The sequence below is a fragment of the Ursus americanus genome, chromosome 12, assembly GCF_024610735.1.
Source record: "Ursus americanus isolate L20-20 chromosome 12, mUrsAme1.1.p, whole genome shotgun sequence".
In the NCBI taxonomy this organism is placed as follows: domain Eukaryota; kingdom Metazoa; phylum Chordata; class Mammalia; order Carnivora; family Ursidae; genus Ursus; species Ursus americanus.
The window spans coordinates 22,989,289-23,013,063 of record NC_142138.1 but is presented as its reverse complement, the minus strand read 5'-3'; the positions used below and the strand labels follow the sequence as shown (position 1 = coordinate 23,013,063).

General features: G+C 44.4%; 1 long non-coding RNA gene across 3 annotated transcripts in view; it reads right to left on the bottom strand.

The window, feature by feature from the left end:
* Positions 1 to 8,447: 8,447 nt before the first annotated feature.
* LOC123795330 (uncharacterized) overlaps positions 8,448 to 23,775 on the bottom strand; it is a 101,969-nt gene continuing 86,641 nt past the window's right edge. For all 3 annotated transcript variants that reach the window (XR_006780440.2, XR_015726263.1, XR_006780439.2), the window contains one exon: positions 8,448 to 10,830. This is a non-coding gene — a long non-coding RNA (uncharacterized LOC123795330). The remainder of the gene's footprint in view (positions 10,831 to 23,775) is intronic.

Genomic DNA, 23,775 nt, shown 5'->3' with positions numbered 1-23,775 from the left:
AATCCATGAGAAAATGAAACATAGTACTGAGAAATCCAATGTAGGGCTATTTTGAGGGATACATATGATGAATGTGCTTTACCATAGCTGGTACAGGTATTCAGGATGCCAAGATGGCCTGTGGTTACTCAGCTGCCTCTCCCCACTGCAGCAAGGGGACCCCCAGGCAGAATCAGGAGCTTATTGGGTCTGTATCGCTGGTGCCCATCACGATGTATACCTGTGACTGGTACAGGGTAGAGGGTCAGCAAATGACTATAGAATGAATGACGGAGACATTTACATCTTAGAAAGGTATCTAGGAGAGGAGGTATAGTGCAATGATTAGAGCCTAGTCTCTGGAAGCAGATTGCCTGGCTTTGAATCCAGGCTTTGCCACTTACTGGCTGTGTAGCCTTGGGAACGTTACTTATTCTCTCTGTGCTTTGGTTTCCTGTTTCTATAAGATGAGATCATGAGAGTGGCTTCTTCCTAGGGTTGTTATGGAGATTAAATGAGTTACTAGATGGAAAGCACTTAGGACCATGCCTAGCACAGAGTATAGGAGTGTTAGATATTATAGGAGATCTTGCTAGTCTGACCTCTTTTACAGATAAGGAAACTGAAGTCCAAAGAAAGGGTAGTGATTTGTCCAAGGTCATAAAAGGAGTTGAAAGTGGAGCCAAGGGCTCTGACTCTGTGAATCAGTAACTGTCTGGAATAAAGGACTTATAGGTGGCTTCTTGCCATGTGCCTGGCATTGTCCTAGATCCTGTCTGGGGAACACGTTTCTAGCCTTTGGATTGGGATGAAAAGATGTATACACAAGAAACTACTCCAGACCAGTGCAATGCCATAGAATGCATTCCTAATCAGGCAGGCTAACAAGAACTGAGACCTCCTGGAAACACTAGGATTTCAACCTGGGATTTGTAGGGTGAAGAAATAATTAGAATAGTGGCTTTCCATTTTTTGTGTGAAGGTTGACTAAAAAACATCAGATACTCCTTCTCCACAGACTCTCCCTCCACATTATAGTGAAAGGGGCAAGCCCTTTGGAATCAGACAATTCTGGATTGAAATTCTGGCTCTCTTGCTTATCAGCTGAGTGACCTTGGGATAGTCACTTGCTGTCTCTGAGCTTTAGTGTCTTAATTTACAACATGGAGGTAAAAATAGCCTGTTCACTGGGTTATTGTGGGACCAAAGGAACTAGTATATGAGAGATACCAGATGATCAAATAAAATCAATCCCCCACACCACCCCCTTTTTTGGTCTTCTTGGCTGGCCTACCAGATTGAGGAGTTCTTCAATACCTCTATAACGAGGGACAGGCTGTAAGCTGCAGAGAACACATCAAATTATATCACTGGAAGAGTTTAAATTATCTTCCCCTAAGACCTGAGACCAGGGCTTTGTTCTTCTCTTTTTTCTTTTTATTTTTTTCTGGTTGTGTTGTTGTTGGTTTTTGTTTTGTTTTGTTTTGTTTTGTTTTTTTGGCAGTGGGAGGAGGATGTCGAAGATGGAGGGAGCACAAGGCTTTGGAAAAGGGTGTGGTGAGGACTACAGAGGAAAGGCCTAGAAAGGGAGAGGTAGGCACTGAGGACATTAGGTATGGCCAGCCCCAAGCAGGATGTCAGCTTTCCTTTGGTGGAAAGGGAGGATACCAGCATGTGTCCAGCATGACTAAGTGCCAGTTATTGTGCTAGATGCCGGGGATACAGCCTTGAACTATGTATGACTCTTGCCTAAGAATCTCCAGTCTTATGGTGAACGTTAGCATGAAAATAAAGTATTATAATCCAAATAATTTTAACAACAACAAGAGAGAGCACAGAAGTCCGCATGATTGGTGCTAGGAGGAGGTCTGTGAAAGGTGGGTCTTGAAGGCTGAATAGGAGATCGATTCAGGGAGGCAACCAGGAGGGGAAAATGGACGTAAGGTTCACTGCTGCCGGAGTAAAAAGGGTTTGGGAAATGAGGCTGGGGAGGGAGGGAGGAGTTAGATGATGAAGGATCATGTTAGCCTTTACCCTAGAGTGATGGGGGCTGAGGAAGGGTTTCAAATGAATGGAGGACTCTGTCCAATTTTTAAGTTAGAAAGACCCTTCTTGTAGCAGAATGTGGGGTACATGGGAGTGGAGGCAAGCCTGGAGGCTGGATGCCAGTGAAGACAGTTTCTGTGGTCTAGGAGAGAGAATGAGGGTCTGAACAGGGAAAGCAAGTGACCATCTTCTCCCAAGCCCCCCAGCCACACACAATCTTGTCCTCTTCTAAACTCACAGCATGCATTTTCCTGCCTCATGGCCCCATGACCCTGGGCCATGTATTGTGATCATCTGTCCCCACTGCCGGGTTGGGAGCCCTTTACCCTCGCTGCGACCCTGGGCTGAAGTGCTGGTTCACAGTTGGCACTGATGTGTTCTGAGGGTCATGGGGTTCGAGAAGAAGGGCATGGGGTGAATGCTGCATGTGGTCCAGTTCATGAGCCAAACAAGACCTCCAGGCCTTCTGCTCACTTCCCCTTCTCTATTTGTCCTTAATCAAACTGTGCAAAGAAATGTCTCAACCGACTTCTGTATTGTTTTGTGAATCAACAAAAGACTCTTACATGTTTACCAACCAGAGCCGTAAGGAAATAACATATAATCAGGGGAGGAAAGGCCAGCTGGTGGTAGCTGGAGTTCGCCTGCACGGTTGTTTGTCTCTCCCGTAACAGAAAAGTCAGTTGTGGTTTAGAGCCTAGGGCATTTTCCAGAGGTGAATTTGCCAGGACACAAAGACGCTTGCAGTGTTTTCTCCCTCCCTCTTCCATGACTTTCCCTTTGCTGCCTTCGGTTGCCTCTGTGTGGGCACAGATAGGGTGGTTGCAGGTTAACTAGGACCGAAAAGTTGTTATCACCTGACATTTGCACCCGTGGCTTATGTAAAACGAGCTGATTCTAGCAAGCACATGTCCAGGGCAGGAGCCGGCCCACCGCTGGCATCCTCCAGGCGCCGGTGAGCCGTGTGCTGCCCAGGGCCAAGAATGAGGCAGCGCCGAGGGCTGGGGCCACGTGGGGCACTGGAAGGAGCGGCTTCTGACAAGGGCTGGGACATGTGGGCAGAGGAGTCAGGCAAGAAAGGATTGTGAGTCCCGGGTAGCACCTGTTCCCAGGGAGTAAATAACACTTGGCCCTTGTGTCGTAACGCCTGCCTGTCGCCCAGCAGGCATCCTGTTCATCCTTCATGGTGGGCCGCCAGCCTCACACCACGGTGCTGGTTTCAACTGTGCTTTGGAAAAGACAGGGAAAGTCCTGATAGCTTCTGCTCGCTGAGTGTCCCTCCCCAACTCTCATTTCGCAGCTGCTGTCCAACTGCGGGGCGCACAGGGTGGGCTGGCCGGCCCAGTATTTGGATCTGGTGTCCCTGGCTCTGGAGAGAGGAGAGGGGACGGGGGCAGAGAGCCTGCGACGGCACTCGGCTGTGGTCCCGGGGGGACAGGTGTTGGTGGCTGAGCCTCATCCTCTTCCCCCCGCCCTTCCTCTCCTCCTCCCTCTCGCCTCTCTGTTTACAGTCTATTCACAGGACAATATTTGAAGTATTCGAAATATGGGCATCAGAGCCCAAGACTGAATGCTGGGCTCCTGGTGCAGAAGGAGAATTGGTAAGCTTAGAGACAAGAAAGACTAATCAGTCTGTTTGGGAATGAATCAGAACTTGGAGATGACTCTGTTTGGAAAGGACGTCATTTACTGGTTTAAGTTAATAGTGCAGTGGTTAAGAACTTGGGTGCTGAGGGCGAACAGGCCTGGGTTAAAATTCCAGCTCAGCCACAGGCCTGTGGCAAAACTAGGCCTGTTTGTTGGGTGAGCAACTCATTCAAGTTCCCCCAGGATTGTCTGAGTATTGGGAACCCCCTCATCTTGGACGCATGTAGAAGACCATGATCGTGCTTAGCTTCTCCACTGTGAATAAGATGCAGACCATATTATCACAGTCCCTGCCTGGCACACAGTGTGTGCTCTGCTAGGGAAGCTAGTATGATGCCCTTTGAGGACCCAAAAGTCTTGGAGTACTCAAGTCACCCAGGGCCCTGCTGGAGTGCAAGGGACACAGCTGCAGACATAACCGTCTCTGCACAAACATGGCCCCGTTTGCGAGTGGAGCTATCCCTGTCAAGTAGCTAGTGTTATCTCTTTCCTACTGATAAGGAAATGACATCTCTGAGGAGTAGGACTTGCCAAACGTTCATAGCTAGAAAGGGAAGAACATAAATCTTGAACCCAGCTGTTCTACAACCCAGCTGCCTGAGTTCTGTGCTAGATCATTCCACTTCCCTTGAGGGAATTTGCACTCCATCTTGAGTACTGCATAAGCTCAAGCTGTCCCCTCTTCTGGAATGCCCCTACCTCACTGCCCTGGTCTTTGGGCCCTCCATCTCTCCACCTGGCACATTCCTACTCTCCTCGGGTAACTTACTCAGGCATCACCTTCTCCAGAAATCTGTATAGATCCTTCTCGTGTGTTTCTACTCTCTTAACACCCCTTATATTTCTGCTGCTACGTCTCCCTCACAGCATTGTAATCACTTACTAATGGACTCTCTTTTCGAGCTCCTGGAAGGGATTGTTTCTCTCTTTCTACCTCCCCCAGAGCCAAACAGGTTCTTGACATACAGGTGCTCCAAGAATGTTGAACTGAAGGTAAGACATGACTGTTTTGACTTAATAAAAGCTATCATTGCTTGAATGCTTATGATGTGTCAGGCACTATGCTGAGCATACATATTATCTCATTTCATCCTCACAACAAAATCATGAGGTTTGACTGAGGGCAGATAGGAAAACAAGGCTCAGAAAGGCTAACTATCCTGCCCAAGGTCACACAGCCAGTAAGCCACAGATCCAAATATTGAGTCCAGAGCTGCCTACCACACCATTCACCACAGGCTCTTCTATCACCAGTGCCTAACCCAGTTCCCTGCTCCTATTAGGCCCTTGGTGCCAGATGACAAGTTGGATGGGTGCTGTGGGGTAGGGACCAGCCAGCTTTCCACAGGACGTGCAGCACAGGACCCAGGGTCATTGCCTTTGGGTCCTCACAGGCCAGCTGTGGGGTGTTTTCAGGAGCTGCCAGATCCCTGGGCTGGCACGAAAAGCTCTTCCTAATTCCAGAGCTTATTTTCACCCTCATACCTTCCCAGCCTTTCTCATCCTCCCAGGGCAAGGTGAGGTCTGAGAAAGCCGAGGAATGCAGCTGGATTGTCTTCAACGAATTCTTTTGTCGATAAGACCTGGGGGAGTTTCCAGACACTTTCCTATGCAGCTCCGAACATTGAGCTCAGCTACAATGACTCAGCCCATCGAAAAGCGGAGCCACTAAAGTTTCCCAGGAAGTGAGGTCACTGTACGCATCTCTGCTCAGTCGGGGCAGGAAATCCCGGGCAGCCCAGCACCCGCGGCGACTCCTTGTGGAGGAGATGGGCAGACGGTCTGAAGAATTCCGCTCCGGGAAGAGGGGCTAGGTCTGGAGGAGTGTGTCTCCCCTGACCATGACTTCTGATCTATAAACCTCCAGGACGGCCTCGGAGTACGGGTCCTGGGCTAGAGTCCTTGCAGTGTGACGACAGGCAGGGACGCAGCCTTTCTGAGCTTCGGCGTCCTCTCTGCAGAATGGGGAGGAGAAGGGCACCTACTTGACGGGGCTCTTGCGAGATGGAAAGAATGAAGGTCTACACGGTGCTGGGCAGCTAGCACGTCTAATCGATGCTTGATAGTAGTGGTTCTTATCGTGCGAGAGAACAAGGGAAAACGGTGGGGGACACTCCAGCAGCGGGGTGGCCAGGATTCTGGCTGATTCCTCACTGCTCCTGGACCGAGCAAATCTACTTGCTGTGCCATTGTGACTGCTCCCTGGCTGAGCAACACGTACGACGTTCCTCTGACCAGCGGCTCCCAACGCGTGTTTTCTGCAGGCTGGTATCTGCAGGAAGGACCGGTTCAGCCTGCGCCCATTGTGTTTACAGCACGTGTGTTTCGCCTTGGCAAGCTGGAAGGGCATGACCCCACAACATTATCTCAAGGGGACTTTCTTTTTCCTTTTTTTTTTTTTCCCCAGAGGTTGGGCTGGGTCTGCTTTCTTACCCTAAGAGAGCCTTTAGTTTGAGACATTTCTTCTGGATACAGCACACCAGGGTTCATGAGCTCCACAGTCTTGGCTTTGTCCCCTTCCTCTATTATCCTCCCCCCCTTTTGGCAGAACCTGAGGTAAATGGAAAATTTATGCCCCAGCAAAGAAAGATGTGTAAATGTCTTAGATAATATCTTTTCTTCTCTGTCTTTGAAGTGTGTCAAAGAAAAGCCAAATGGCCTAAAATTGATAATAAGTAGCCTTTTAGTGTGGTTGTATCTTCTTGTCAAGTCAACAAGTGTCTATTAAATTGTAAGTGTTGGAAGACTGGGGCTGTGAAGCCTTTTTGGACAGAAAGTCCTGTGGAACAGATTTAACAGTCAAGAAATGAAAGTCTCAAGAGAAGTGACATTCTGAAGATTATTAGCCAGCTGGAGGGATTTAAATCCAAGACTCTGATCTTTGGCTTAATTCTCTCTCCCTTCTCCTCCTCCTGATGGCCACCCCGTGGTGTCACTGGTGTGGTGCTGGGCAACATAAGGACACCAAGAATTCAGGGGAATACCTTCTGTCTTTGAGGGGCTTTCAATCTAGCAGAGACATGAGCAGGTTAAATAATGAGTAGATGATCCTTAACAACATGCTCAGGAGAAAGAACAAAGGCTTTCATGCAAAAGTAACTGTATCCTCACTTCATATCCTTCAAAGGCCCCACCCTTCACCCTCTGTGGGACCTGGTGCATGTTACCTAAACTCCTACAGCCCCAATTTCTTCATCTGGAAGACCACCTCTTAGGGTCACTACAGAAGCACTTAGTACAGAGCTAGCACGTACTAGGTGTTCAATAAATGGAAGCAAAAAATCAGTCCAACCCTACAAAAACGCTACTTCTCCTCTTGTACTTCCTTGTGGGTATCCTGTCATTTGCAATGTAGATTTACATCTGTTTTCCCCTTCAGTTCTCATAAGAAATTCCAAAGGTAACTAGAGAAGATTCTGAATAGTCACTGAATAAATGGCTACATGGGTGGATCAATAATAAACAATATGCCAGGGACGGTTCTAAGCTGTTCTGTGTAACTTATATAATACATGCATTATATCTGCACAACAACTCTATTATCATCCCCATTTTACAGATAAGGAAACTGAAGTCCAGAAGATATTAAATACCTTGCCTAACGTCATAGGTAGTATGTAACTTAGCTGAGATGAAGCCAGTTAAGCTGGCTTCAGAGTTTGGGCTCCTACCCAGAACACTGCGTTGATGGACGGACTGACTGACTGAATAATGAACGAATGAATGTAGAGGCCAGATAACCCTCTTTTTTACAGATACCGAGGCTGACAGAGTAGAACTGACTTGCCCAAGGTCCCACAGTTGGCTTAACAGTAAAATGGCCATAACATGGCAGGATTCCACATCCCTGCCCCCTTTGAAGTTAAATGTAACCACGTGACTTATTTTATCCAATAAAATGTGGGTAGAAATTGCATATAGCCCTCCTGGATGGAAGCTTTAAGAACTCACCACATTTCTTAGAAGCATACTCGAAATGAAGCCTCTAACTGCCCAGGTCACTGAGTGACTAAAGCGAGCAGAGTCTATCTGCTTATATCTTTATGATGTTAAGCCACTGAGATTTGGGAAGGTTTGTTAGCACGGCAGAACCTGGGTTCTCCTGACCGAGATAGGTAGAACTCAGAATGAGAGCTTAAGTAATCAAATGCCTCGTACAACTTCTGTTGCTTTCCCTTACCCAGTCAGCAATGCACACTCAGGAGTCTTACCCGCCAATGACTTCTCCCCCTCACCCACTGGACTATTCTTGGATTGAATGAGCTGGATCATTTATGGCATGAAGGGAAGACAGCTGCAGAATTCCAGCCCCTGACAGCAGGTTTTAGACAGACATTGACAGCTTGGCTCTGCTGGTTTGATACAAGAGATAGCCCCTTCCCAAAAGTGCTGTCTTGTATCAATTTTTCTTAGTGAATAGAATATTGTAGAGCGAGTGAGCTTTTCATAAAGTATTGAGATTAGCAACGGTATCTCCTAAACTTAAAGATATAAAGTCAAGTTTAATTGACTGGCTTTATATTTGACTGATCTTTTAAAAGGTTGTAAAGATTTTTAACAATAATTAGTTACATAACCTAAAGACTTATTACTATTTGGCAAATCATTAATAAATAATTGGTATTGACGTAAAAAATGCTCAACTAATTTTTCAGAAACATTTTTGATTGGTTAAATGAATACAACTAGAATTTTTAAAAAGCAGTTTCTATATGCAGAGAGTTTCATTTATATTATATTTAACTAATGAGAGAAGATTATACAAAAGAGGAGGATGAGGATTTTAAATACTGACTTACATATACTGATTTATTCTTATTAAAAATGTTTGTTGGCACACACCAAAAAGATAATAATGTCTAGGTCTAGATGAACTTTATATTCATTCTTACATTTTTCTGCATCCTTTAAATTTTACGTATGGACTTTATATTTTTCAATATCATTGGGATTTTTCCATAAACTGTACTTATAGCCAAGTAGTGCAAACAAGTTTTTCTTTTGTAAGTTATGTTTCCTTTCCTGAGATTGGCTGACTATCTTCGGGGCCACTGGAGGTCATCTTGAAAGTGAACCTGAGCCCAGCTGCCGTGTCAGGTGAGGGCAGACCCAGAACATGACCATGTGTGGGCTGAGTGAGACACTGGAGCACACTCCATGTCAATGATAAGGGAACTGAGGCCCAGAGAAGGGCTAGGCCCAGAGCCACAGAGCTAGTGAGTATAGAATAAGAACTAGAACCCAAGTCTGCCTGATGCCAAGTTCATATGCTTTTCAGCACTCCCCAGTTTTGAGGAGCTTGTAAGCCCCTGGTTTGCATTATTATACTAGATGCTCTTCTGAAACTAAGGTGGACATAACTTGATTCCCCGTGTTCTGGTCCATTTACCATTTGCACTGCACTTTACAGTGAAAGCATTTAAAAAAGCATTATCTCACTTAAACCCATAACAACTCTGTGGGCCACTAAGGACACTTAGCATGGAAACTCAGTCCTCCCATTTTCTTGGCCCCTCTTCCCACATCAGCATGCTCCCTCACCTTCATGAAGTCAGTATGGAAAACCCTGTGGTATCACCATATCTCGGTGCCTCTAATTTTGTAACTATGTACTTTACAGCAAGTGACTTGAACTTCCTGAACTTTAGTTCCCTCCTCTGTAAAAGGGGCATAATAATGTAAGCTGTCCAAGTGATCAAATGAAACTACACACGTAGCATGCAGGGCCCAGGTTCATGTTCATTTTGCAGCTCACTGGGTCCCCCCAGGTGCATTTGACCTACAGTTTCATGGCATGTCCTTTCTATTCCCCTCTATAGGGTCTTCTCCATGTCATAGGCTGGTGCCCTCTGCCTCACCAAACCCTGCCCCTCCAACGCAGTGTCACCTCCTCTGAGAAGCACGCCCTGACTCCTTCAACCAAACTGAACCCTCCCACTTTTGAATTCCTATTGAAATTATGGTTCTTGCCCCACTTCCCTGTACTCTAGGTTTGTGATACTAACTGGGTGACCTCCTTCCTTTTCCACCATGCCACACCAGTCAGGGATCTTTTATAAAAGATAAAGCTGGATCTTTAACTAAGGCTTTCAAACATTTTTGTTATCTATATATCTATATCTACTAACTATTCAGCCTCACACACATATATATGATTTGTATATATGTTATATCATATAGGCACCTGTATTAATATATGTATATAAATATGCATATGTATATATTTTTGATAACTCAGCTCCATTAGAAGAATAGATCAAGACCTGGAAGACCTTTGCTTTTCTTACCTAGCTTTGAAAAGATAAAGAAATGGGTACTAAATGGGGACAGAGGGAGGGGAGGGGAAGGAGGGAGATAAGCTTGAGAATGGAGAAAGGAGACAGAAGGGCTAAATGTATTATCTCATTTAACCGTCAGAACCACCCTACTGTGATACTCACTTTACAGTTGAGGAAAGGGAGGCCTGGGAAGGTTAAGTGCCACATCCAAGGTCACAGAGCCAGATTGATCCTCGCTCTGCCTGGGTCTGAAGTTGATGCTTTTCCTGCAAAACTAGGCTGTGTCTCCCTCACACAGTGGGTCTGCACACACTCTGAGCCAGGCTGTGTTGAATTCTGGTCCTACCACTTGCTCATTATGTGACCTTGGGTAAGTTACCTAATTCTAGGCTTTGGTTGCATCACCGATAAAATGGGAGTGATACACAAGAGGACCGCTTCCGGAGGAGGCTGTGAACATGAAATGATCCCCAGCAGGTAAAGCACTTAGAAAAGTTCCCGGTGCAGAATTAGGGCTCTGTCAGCATGAGCCATGATCCTTCGCTCAGGTCTCCCCATGAAGGGAGCAATGGCCCCAGCAGATCCAGGAGGAGCCCCCCCTTCCACACCTAACTTGTCCTCTGTCCTCCTTCCCCAAGCCCAGGACCCTGCCAGGACCCCCAGCTGCTCACGTCATCACAGCCTCGGTTCCCATCCTTTCTGCCGGGCATATCAGCTAGGGCACAGGTGGACTTTTGATGACAGGAAATACATCTGGTAGAAAACCAGTGAAAGCAAAAGTCTTCAGTAGGCTCCACTTTACCAATGTCTCTGGCTTTGCAGTTCACATGGCAGCAACTTCGGTTTCTGCTTCATTTTCGTATCTCCCTTTGTCTCCAACCTGATAAGGAAAATGCCGGGGATCACATGGCTACTAAGTGCAGCAGCTGGAATCTGAATCTGAACCAGCTGATTCCAGACCCTGCCTGCTTAACCATCACCCCACGGGGCCGCCCCCTTTCCTTCTAGAATATGCCTCGAGGACAGGCATCACCTCCTATCAGAATTTCAGCAGTGGCCAGCACCTAGTGACTTGCTCGTAATAAATCATCAGGACCCACAGACAGATGTGTTTCCTGACAACATTAAATCTTTTAATCTTTTCTCTTCAGAGCTGGTTATGTCAGGTTGAATTGAGGAGAGGTTAAAATACTCATTCATTCATTCATTCATTCATTCATCAAATGTGTACTGAATGCGTAACCAGGGCCAGACTCCAAGCTAGGTGCTAGAGGAATAAAAATGAATAAGACAAGAACCCTGCACTCCAGCAGCCTCGAGTCCATATTGGGGTGGCAGTGGGGGTGGGGGTAGTGTGGGGATTCTCAACCCTGGATGAACATTTTCATCTGCTGGAGAGCTTTTAAAGAAATACTGATGCCTGGCCCTCACCTCCAAGTGGTTTTAATTGTTCTGAGATGGGGCCCCAGGCTTTGTTTTTGGGGTTTTTTTTTAAAATAAACTTCTTTTAGAACAGGTTTAGATTTGCAGAGTTATTATGAAGGTCGTAGAGAGAGTTGCGGTCTACACCACACCTAGTTTCACCTACTATTCACATCTTACCTCAATATGGCACATTTGCCACACTGAATGGACCAATATTCATGTATTATTATCAACTAAAATTCATGCTTTATTTAAATTTCCACACTTTTTTTTCTAATGTCCTTTTCCTGTCCCAAGATTCCATCTAGTACAACCTAGGACATTTAGTTATCTTGTCTCCTTAGGCTTCCCTTGGCCATGACAGTTTGTTGGCTTTGGTTTTCTTGGTCTTTTTTGAAGTTCTTCAGATTCTAATACATAGTTAGGGAGGACTTCTGCTCTGGGGTCAAAAGCATGGAAGTTCTAGAGGCAGGCTCTCTGGGTTCAACTTCTGGCTGGGCCACTTAATAGCTGTGTGACCTTGGTACAGTAAGTAAGCCTGTGGGGTCTCCATTTTCTCACTTGTACAATGGGGATAACAATAGAATCTACGGCTCTGAGTTGGGAAGGTCCAATGAGGCCAAAGTTTCTCAACTTTTTCACATCACAGCACCTGGAGAGAATACATAGTATTTGGTATTATGCATTGGCATAGTATATAACACAAGTTGTGCTGGCCTAAATGGATGAGTCTACTCACAGTGGAGAACGAGAGAATTTAAGAGTGGGCCACCTATCACTCTGGGATGCCACTGTAGGAAGTTCTCAGTTGACCCATGTGAAGGCACTCAGATTATCTCCCTGGATCTGCATGGGCCTGTCATAAATGGTTTCCATAACTACAGAGGTGGAGACAGACCTGTGAAGAGCAGGGAGTAGCACAGAGCTAGGCAGCGATAGTGGGCCAGGCAAGGACAGCTACTGCAGGGGCCCATTTGTGTATTTCCAAAGAGAACGTGCACTGTCTCTGCAGCAGGAGGGAAATGCTCTCACTTCCGGAGCAACTCCGGGTGACCAGCTATGGACAAACCCCAGGGCACCTCGTTACACCATGAGGAACAAGAGCAGCCAGGCTGCTGACACATGAAGAATGCAGAACGGCTGGCCAATTAAGCCCTGGCACTTGGAAACTGAAGGCTCAAGATTTCTTGTCAGGAGCCTCCAAGGCCAATCCTCCTGCGGCTACTGCCTCTCTGGCGCCACCACCTGGTATCCGTGGGGCGGTTTGCAGCCAGCAGAACCTACCAAAACTGGTTCATTTTTTTTTCTTTAATGGATTTTTCTTTGAGAACTGAAAGACTTGTGTATATTAAATAAAATCAGTTTCTAGAGGAGAAACTTAAAAATCACAATAGAAAAAAAAGTTAACACTGTCTAGGCCATAGCAGATCCCAAAGAAAATATTCATATAATTACAAAATTCTAGGTGCTTCCTAATTGACCTCTTGATACAAAATGACCTATTAAATTTGCAATTTGTGGTTCCTGGTGTGGAGGTTCGTAGGACAAGCTAGGGAGCCTTCAAACCTTGATCTGACTTCCCTGAGCAGTTATTTGGCTTTTGAATCAGATTTTCCTTGTCTAAGAGGGAGCAGCAGCAACAGCACCGACCTTCTGGGCAGTTTCTCCTTTGGCATGGTGAGTCTGCAGAACTACCACAGCTTCATCCACTCGGGAGGTGGGAGCCAGTGACCATGGCACATGCAGCAGCTCAGGGTTGCCAATCTCCAGCAACATTCCCTGGATCTTTCCAGCCAACTTTGAGTGCAAGTGGGAGCAAACTTACTCCTAGCATCTGCTTCTGTTCCTGAGAAAGTGCTGCAGCCCAGCATGGGCTCCTGTCCCCACACAGGCACCACAGTGCATGCTGCCTGCAGATGCTGTAGGGTAGAATGAGGGCAGTGGCCACTGTAGGCATATTTGTGAGGTGCAAAGATACTGGCCATTTTGATTTCAGCCAAGCTTTGTTTCCTCAAAGCTGATCTGGGGATCAAGTTCCAGATTCAAGTGTTCAGTGCATCTTCAGTAACAGGAAGTCTACTCCCCCGATCCCCCTACATTTGCTAGGTATGTGTTTCTTTAAGGCTAAAGAAATCAGAGATGTGAAGAACTGTTGACTCGAGATGGTTCTCTCTGCAATTTGCCCACAGATGGATCAGCACCATCCCTATCAGACAGTCCTTGTGCCTTTGAGACCCAGAGAGATTCATGGATGATTGAAATAATGATAGATGCTGATGTGCAGAAAAGACTTCTCACTGTTATAAAGCATTCCTGTGTTCCTCATCTTATAGTGAAGTGTATAAAGGCCAAGAGTGTTACAAAGGACACATCAGGGTTCAAATTTTAGCTCTACCGTGTGACCAGGGGTAAATCACTTAACCTCCCCGGGCTCCATTTCCTCATCTGTAAAATCAGGATAAAAATGCCATTCTCAAAGTGTTGCATTGGGAGGATTAAGAAGCATAGTAAGTGCTAAGCTTAATACCCAGCATGTGGCAAAACCTCAGTCAAGGGTAGCTAGGACTATAAGGATTCCCACCATGACTTTGTGAGGCAGGGCAGGCCTGCTTTGGAGATGAAGAAATTAGAGCTCAGAGACAGGGGTGACTGATCCATGGGAGTGGCAGAGGCTCCTGGGTCTCAAACTCTGATTCTCCAGGCACTGAGTCCAGGGCCCTTTCCTCACACCACATACAAGGTGCCTATACTCCCTGCCAAGTCTATAGACACTCGGCTGAGGTGGAGAGCTCAGGGCTGGAGAAACAGCCACATCCAAGGGAGCCAAAGCAGGCAGTGGGGGACCCACCAGACAGGCAGGAGCTGGATGCCCAGAGCTCAGGGCTTAGACACAAGGGGGGAGAGCCAACCCTGGGTGGACGGCAGGGAGGGCCAGAGGGGTGCATGAGGCCAAGGCACAAGGTCCTTGGCATGAAAGGACAGATGGCCTCACAAGCAGCCAGTGAAGCCTGACTCAGGGAATGGCATAGTGACATGAGAGGCCAGAGGCTGGAGACCAGGAGACACGGAGAACTCAGAGACAGAAACAGAAGGAGGAAAACCTGACTGAGATGCTCCCTGATAGCATTAACTTAGGATGGCATCTGCCTTTTTGGGCATGGCAGGTGAAAACAGTTTGTGGTAAAGTCAGCTCAAGGAACTCCTTTAGGGTTCCTTCTAATGACATTAAAAAAAAGTGTCTTTCCTTAGCAAACCAAGCAACATCCCCTTCATCTCTAAATTCAAGTCAAATTCCTCCAAGTCTACAGTCAAATGAAATTAGCTGGGAGAAATACGACTTGATATGATTGGATCTGGGTCTCTCTGATGTGCATGTGATGTGTCTATGTGATGTTGCCGTGACTGTCCAGAAGTCACCAGAATCTCTTTAAGCCTGTCTTCAGAGGCCAGGAGTCAAGGAATCTTAGAATGAAAGGTCGTGCAGCTCAAATTTCCCTCCAGTGCACGAAACCTCCCTTCCAAAGGGAAGTGGTCTGCCAGGCTTTGCTTGAACATCTCTGAGGATGACGAGCTTGCTCCCCGCCAAGGCAGCCTCTTACGTATATGGACAGCTCTGAATTTTAGAAAATGTTTCCTCGTTTGCCTGCCAGGATCCCTTCAGTTGCCAGTGACAGAAAGGCCAGCTGAAACGGTCATTACCAAAAGAATAATTAAGGAATAACTTGTGTGGCAGGCTCTTGACGGACCCATCAGATGCCCCTCCAGTGAAGGATGTTTAGCACCAGCTGACGGAGAGCTACCAGTCAGCAATCTTTAATCCTCAACCCCTTCAGGAATTGCTTTGCTGCCCCAGCCTTTCCTGGGGTAACCCAAAGCCAATGAGTAATCAATGCTGGACTACAGATGTCTGGATCATCTCCACCCAACTCAGGGTGTGGCTGAAGCCGTTGTAAGGCCTCGCTTTGCAACCTCTACTCCCTTCCCTTCCTCAAGTGTTCATCCCCAGGACACTCCCCAATGAAATATCCCACACCCCAGACTCCATCTGAGTCCACCTTCCAGGGAACAAAATTGTGACATACTGGCTCACCTAACTGAAAGATCTAGAGAACATAAGGCACAGCTGCTTCCAGGGGCTCAGAAGGAAAGAGTTGGGGCATAGTGTTACCCCTTCTTTTTGGCTGTGCGCTCCTTTGTGTTGAGCTCCCCGTAGATATATGCACCTGTGAATCCAGTGAGGGGAGAAGATTTTTACCAACAATTTCCTAGAAACTCAAAATGTTCTTCTCATCAAACTGATCTGAGTCACAAGCTGATTCTTAGACCAATTATTGTGGCCAGAGAGGAAGGGGTATGCTGATTATCTTAGGCCAGAGCTGTAAGATCACCTGGGGAAGGTAATAGAGTTAGCCCGCCAAAATGACCATGTTGGCCAAGCGTAAGAGGGATTTATTCCCTGAACGAGACATGGGTTCTGTGATAAGAAAGAAAAGCAGACACCATGCAGGCAAAACCCACAAACGTCTACCACAATTTTACCACGTGGGACTTGGTCCCCATGCTGTTCCCATTCCTGGGGCCCCCTGATGTCAGCCTAAGCCCTCTGTCACCAGATAGCCCTTCATGTTTCTGAAGAGCTCCACTCCACCCCCACCTCCGGTCTGCTCCCCCCAGTTCCTGACCTTCCATCCTCCTATGGCCTGACCCTGAGTCCTCTCACCTCTTCTAAAAACAATCTATCTTTTGTCTTTAGTTTCAAAGTGTGCTACCCAGGATAAAATACAAAGCTCTTAGAAAAGTACAAGATAATCACTTCTCTCCTACCCATCCTACTTCTATTAGTGGAGTCCGAAATCAAAATAATGAGTTTTTCTCGGTGGGCAAAAAATTGACTTGTAACAATGTTAGCTCTTTACTTGCAAAACCCTATTTGCTGACCACACTTACTGCTCAGCTGCTTTCCCAAGTGCCATGGCCTCACTCCACTGCTGTGCAGTTGGAGTTTTGCACAATATTGTGTATAAAAAATTACAATACTATAGGTATTGATGGGCTATTAGTGCTCATGCAACCTTGCGTCTGTGTGTAGGGTTATAAAAATTCACATGAGTGAGAAAAAGTACTAGATCAGAATCCTGGATTCAAGGCCCAAGCTCCAACTTCTACAAGAGGTAGGACCTCTGCAGGTCACTCAATTGCTCAATCTCCATTTCGTCACATCTACAATGAGTTAAAAATAGCTACCTCGTGTGGGGTGTACATATCAAAGTCCAATATGTAGGCTTTGAAAACTATGGGAATGTGTGTGTGTATGCGGTATAAAACACTGCATTGTAAAATGTTTTTCTTACCATATAAAAATGTTACAGTATAAAATGTTTCTCCTACTGTAGGTCACAGTTTAAAAATCTGGAGAAAACACTCCTTCACACCATGTGCTCCAAAGTGCCCAGGCCTACATCTGTCTTATTCACTATGGTGCATGCAGATACACACACACACACACACACACACACACACAGAAACAAAAGCTTCATGAAACAAACCTCACTCCTTACAAGGAAGTAAAAAATAAAGCTAAGTAGCAAACATGAGTTTATTACTATTGAAATGTAACCTAGAAAAAAAATTCCAAGATAAAGATTACAAAACCTAAATAAACTGGTCATGACCCACTATGCTGATTTCACAGCCCGTCAGTGATTGGAACTCAGTCTTAAAAGCCCGGGTCTGGTACAAGAGCCAGACAAGCAGATAGGGAATCCAACAGAGTGTAAATACTGCCCTGAGGAAACGGAACCAGCCAAGACCCGGGAGGTGGGAGGGCTCTCTAGAGAAAGTTGCACAGAAGCTGAAGTTGAAGGATGACCAGGAGTTGCAGACACCGCGGCTGAGAGAAGCCTGGGCAAGTGTGGAAAGCGACTAGCAGAAGGACCTGTCTGTGCAGAGAGAAAACAAACCCCTGGCCTCTTGCCACCCAGTACACAGGGAGGCGAAACCAGTATTTCGTACCTAAAATATCACAGTGAGCCGAGGTCATCAAATTGAATGGTTGCAAGTTAAAAACATAAAAGCATCCTTACAAAAATCTATGTATTATTACAAAACCATTAAGTATGCAAAAACATTGCTCCATGTAAATAAAAAAAGCACTTCAGAACTCTTAAGAAATAAAGAAGACAATTATGACCAAGATATTTGAGAGGTGGGATGAAGTTCAAGGTTATTCTCTCACACTTCCTTAGGGAGTACTCAATCAGGCATAATTTATGTAATTGCTCACGCTTACTTTTAATCTCAGTGGAAATGAAACTGCTTAAATTGCAAAGGTGATAAAGCTTTGAAAAACGTAGACAGGTGTGGTTCCTGGCTCCAGAGAGTTCCCCTTTTCCATGTGCCCGCCATTCTCAGCATTACTCACACCTGCAGACGAGGCAGGGCCTCAGGCTGCAGCTCCCAAGTGGAGCCAGGGTAGGGCTGGCTCCTATAAAAAGCAACCCAACCACAGACCAACCACCTTCCAGCTGACTCTGCCCCCACACTCCACTTTCCGGCACTCCGATAATTGGGCCTCTGATTGACTCGTTTCCTGGTTCTGGTCCATCTCCCTCATGCCAGGACCTGGCTCCTGGACCTCACCCCCTTTGGTGTGGCATTTCAGCAAACGTTTTTCTTTCTCCAGTTGGCTCCAGCCTCTACCTCCACCGTTTCCTCTCTACATAATCCTTCCGCTCACCTGCAACAAAATTATTGCCCTAAAAGGTCCTAAGAAACTAGATGACCTGAGAAGGGGCATGCATTGTCATTCGTTTTTTGAATTTATTAAAGAAGTCCAAGGGGATCCAAAGGGTGCAGAATAGATTAACTGAGGGCAGAGAAAAGGGTGTTAGGGTCAGGAAAGCAGCAGGTCTGTTCAGAGAGAAAGGGGGACAAAGAATGAGACATCTCAAGCATCCAACAGGCAACATGAAGATGGAGGATTTCAAGTGAGTGGCTGAGATGAAGAAAGGAAGGAGCCTATACAGCGAAGCTTGAAGTTTTGCTGCATTAGGCTCCAGCTACCCTGACCTTTTGGTTGCTTCAAACACAACTTCTTCCTATGATGTGTTGTCCCCTTGGGCTCGGCAGACTGTCCCCCCACCCTGGCTCCTCCTTACTCATCCTACAAAGTCATATTATGGGTCCCCTGCTTGAGGAGGCCTCCCCAGGCCATGTCCCCTATTATAACTATCACCCCACCTTCTTTTCTTAGTAGCTCCCATCTGACCATGATTACCATATTGGATACACCATTATTTAAGGTTTCTCTTCTTCACTAGATTGTAAGGTCTGAGAAGGTAGAGATTATATTTAGCTTAACTTTCTGCTATGCTTGATAGCCCCTAGACATTTCACTTAGGTGAGCCAGTATGTCACAGGTTCATTCCCTAGAAAGCAGACTCTGAGATGGAGTTCGGGGGAACGATATTAATTAGGGAGCATCCCAGGGATGAACACTTGAAGAAAGGAGGGGAAGAGGACAGAAAATGCAGATGAGGGCAGGAGGTGCCCTGGCACTAGAATGGCCTTCAGAGTTATTGCAGCTGGGCAGAGATGACAGGCATTGATTACTCATTGACTTCAAGTCACTTCAAGAAGGGGTAGGACCTTGGGCAAGGTAACTAAGCAGCAAAGCCATCCCTGAAGGAGTTGACAGTTAAAAGTTGTCTGCTGACTATGGCAGAGTTTAGTTAGAAATTAAGACTTTCAAGGGCACCTGGGTGACTCAGTTAAGCGTCTGCCTCTTGATTTCAGCTCAGGTCATGATCTCAGGGTCCTGGGATCAAGCCCCATGTCAGGCTCCATGCTCAGCATGGAGTCTGCTTGAGATGCTCCCTCTCCCTCTCCCCCTCTCCCTGCTCACACACATGCTCTCTCTCTCAAATAAATAAATAAAATCTTTAAAAAAAAAATTAATACTTTCAGAGGGAATTCAAGATGGCCGTGTAGGAAGACCCTAAATTCACCTCCCCTGACAGACACAGCCAACTTATAGCTAGCTACCTACAAAACAATTTTCTCCTGAAAAGGACCTGAGAACTAGATGAACAGCATCTCCACAACAAAGGACTAAAGAAGTTCATTGAGCAGAGTAGGAGAGGCAGACATGGCCTTGCCCAGGACCTCACCCCAGATTCAGTGACCCCACAATCAGGAGAGATCCCAAAATATGGAACTCTCCCTCGAGGAGTGGAGGGATTGTGCCCCACATGAGACATCCAACCCCGGGAGTTAGCACCAGAAAGACCAGCCCCCAAAACACCTGGCTTTGAAAATCAATGAGGATTAAGAACAGAAGAATCCTAGAACTATAGGGAATGGAGATTCAGCTCTTCAAGGGCTTGCATACAAACCCACTCACCCTGAGACCTAGCACAGAAGCAACAAACTGCAAAGCACCTAGGACATAAGTAGGGGGACCCACTTACTAATTTCAAAGCTGCTACCAGAGAGGCAGGAACCCGCAGGGACTTTACCCAGGGATGGAAGTGCTGGAAGACACCATTTTTGCAATCTCATCCTCACTTGCTGGTAATGGAGCAAACAGGTACCATTTTTGGTGCCCTCCCTCTGGCCTACTAGCTCCAGATGGCATTCTCTGCCCAACCCATGCCATATCCCAAATGGGAAAGTGCCCCCAAGCCACACCCTACTGGAGCAGATGAGCGACAAATGGACCAGACAAGTGCTCAGAGCCCTGCCCACCCCACATAGCAACCTAGCTGCAACCAGGCCAGATGAGTGCCCTGAGCCCCACTCTCCCTACACAGCAACCACAGCCCAATCACTCCTGCAGGTCCATACAGCTCACATGAGGGATGCTTAGAGAGTGCCTAGCTCTGTGGCCAGGGGAGACTGCACTTCTGGGCCACACAGAACAGATCCTACACAAGACCATTCTTTCAAGACTGAGAGAGGTAGCCATTTTGCCTAATATACATAGACAAACACAGAAAGACAGGTAAAATGAAGAGACAGAAGAGTATGTTCCAAACCAAAGAACAAGCAAATCCCCCAAAAAAGACCTTAATGGAGATAAGCAACCCCCCTGATAAAGAATTCCAAGTAATAGTCATAAAGATGCCCACCAAGGTCAGGAGAAAAATGGATAAACACAGCAAGAACTTCAACAAAGGGAAAATATTAAAAAGTACCAAATGGAAGTTATAACTGAAGTGAAAAATACACTACAGGGTTCAATAGCAGAATGGATAAAATAGAAGCACAAATCAGCAAGCTGGACAATAAAACAATGGAAAACAACTAAAATAGAGCAGCAAAATGAAAAAAAAAAACAACTAAAGAAGTGAGGATACCTTAAGGAACCTGTAGGAATCAAATGGAATAACATTTGCATTATAGGGGTCTCAGAAAGAGAAGAGAGAAAGAAAGGAATAGAAAAGCTATTGGAAGAAATAATGGCCAAAAATGTCCCTAATCTGGACCTCCATGTCTAGGAAGCCTAGAGAGTTCCAAATAAGAGGAACCCAAGGAGAAGCCTGGTGATGGGTCTTAAAGAGCACGTATTGCAATGAGCATGGGGTATTATATGCAAACAATGAATCATGGAACACTACATCAAAAACTAATGAAGTACTGTATGGTGACATAACATAATAAAAAAAGAGAGAGAAGCACACTGAAACACATTATGTTTAACACGTATAATGAAACACATTATAATTAAAATGGTAAAAGTTAAGGATAAAGGGAGAATCTGAAAAGCAGTAAGAAAAAAACAACATACTACATAGAAGGGGAAACCCCATAAGGACATTAGCAGATTTTTCAGTAGAAACTTTGCAAGCCAGAAAGGAGCAGCATGACATACTCAAAATACTGAAGGAGAAAAACTGCCAACCAAGAATTTTTTTTATCCAACAAGGTTATCATTCAGAATTGAAAGAGAGATTAAGAGTTTCCAGCTAAGCAAAAGCCAAAGATATTAATCACCACTAAACTGACCTTATAAAAATGTTAAGGGGACATCCCTAAGCTAAGAAGAAAAGGCACTAATTAATAAGAAAACATGTAAAAGTAAAATCTCACTGGAAAAGGTAAATAAATAATAAAGGTAGCAGATCAACCACTTATAAAGAAAGTATGAAGGGTAAAAGATAAAAGTAACAGAAATAATTAAAATACAATAATTAGTTAAGTGATGCATAAAATAAAAAGATGTAAAATGTGTCACCAAAAATATAAAATGTGTGTACGGGGATAAAAATATAAAGTTTTGGCCTGTGTTCAAAATTAAGTTACTGTTAACTTAAACCAGACTGCTATATACAAAATATATTATATGTGATCCTCACAGTAATCACAAAGAAAACGTTTACAATAAATATACAAAAGAGAAAGGAATCTAAGTATAACAATAAGGAAAATAAATTACAAGAGAAGAAAAAAAAATTACAAGAGAAGAGAGAAAGAAGAAAAAAGGAACAGAGAGAAACTATAAACACAGCCAGAAAATAATTACCAAAATGGAAATAAGTACATACCTATTAATTACTTTAAATGTAAGTGGACTAAATTCTCCAATCAAAAGACAGAGTGGCTGAATGGATTAAAACAAATAAGACCCTTCTATGTGCTGCCTATAGTAGACTCACTTCAAACCTAATGGAACTCACAGAGTGAAAGTAAAAGTACAGGAAAAATATATGCCATGCAAATGGAAATAAAAAGAAAGCTGGGGTAGTGGTGCTTATGTCAAATAAAATCGACTTTAAAACAAAGGCTACAACAAAAGACAAAGAAAAGCACTATATAACAGTAAAAGAGTTGATCCAACATGAAGATATAACATTTATAAACATTTATGCACCCAACATAGGAGCACCTATATATAAAGCAAATATCAACAGGAATAAAGGAAGAAATAGACAGCATACAATAATAGTAGGGGACTTTATTACCTCACTTACATCAATGAATAGAGTATCCAGAAAGAAAACCAATAAGAAAACGTTGGCTTTAAACAGCACATTAGACCAACTGGACTTAATAGATATATACAGAACAATTCATCCAAAACCAGAAAACACTTTCTTTTCAAGAGCACATGGAATATTATCCAGGATAGATTGCATGTTAAGCCACAAAACAAGTCTTAATAAGTTTAAAAAGATTGAAGTCATATTAAGCACCTTTTATGACCATGATAGTATAAAACTGGAAATCAATTACAAGAAGAAAACTGGGAAAAAACAAAAATACATAGAGACTAAATAACATGCTATTAAACAACCAACGGGTCAATGAAGAAATCAAAGAGAAAAACAAAAAGTACCTTGAGAAAAATGAAAATTGTCTACCTCAAGAAACAAGAAAAATCTCGAACAATGTAACTGTACATTTAAAGAACTAGAAAAAGTAGAACAAAGAAAACACAAAGTTAGTAGATGAAAAAAAAAATAAAGATCAGAGCAGAAATAAATGAAATAGAGACTAAATAAATAAATAGGGTCTGGTTCTTTGAAAAGACAAGCAAAATCCACAAACCTTTATTTAGACCCATCAGGAACAAAAGAGAGAGCCCAAATAAATAAAATCAGAAATGAAAGAGGAGAAATTATGATGGATACCACAGAAATACAAAGGATCATAAGAGAATACGCTAAACAATTATACACCAACAAATTAGATGACCTAAAAGAAATGGATAAATCAATCTTTCAAGACTAAATCATGAAGAAATAAAATGTGAAGAGACCCATTACTACTCATGAAAGTGAATCAGTAATCAAAAACTCCCACCAAAGAAAACTCTAGGTTCAGATGGCTTTATAGATGAATTCTACCAAACATTTAAAGAAGACTTAATACCTATCCTTCTCAAATTATTCCAAAAAATTGATGATGAAGTAACAATTCCAACTTCATTTTACAAAGCCAATAACAACCTGATACCAAAACCAGACAAAGATACTCTAAGAAAAGAAAATTTCAGGCCAATAGCTCTGATGAACATAGATGCAAAAATGCTCAACAAAGGTTGGCAAACCAAATTCAACAATACATTAAAAGGATCATACACTACGAACAAATGGGATTCGTGAGATGCAAGGATAGTTTAACATCTGCAAATCAATCAACATGATATACCACATTAAGAAAATAAAGGATAAAAATCATATGACCAACTCAATAAATACAGAAAAGCATTTCACAAAACTCAACATCCATTTATCATAAAAATTCTCAACAAGGTGGGTATAGAGGAAACATGCCTTAACCTAATAAAAGCCATATATGACAAACCCACACAGTTAACATTATACTCAATGCTTAAGAGTTGAAAACTTTTCCTCTAAAATCAAGAACAAGACAAGGATGCCCCCTCTCCCCACTTTTA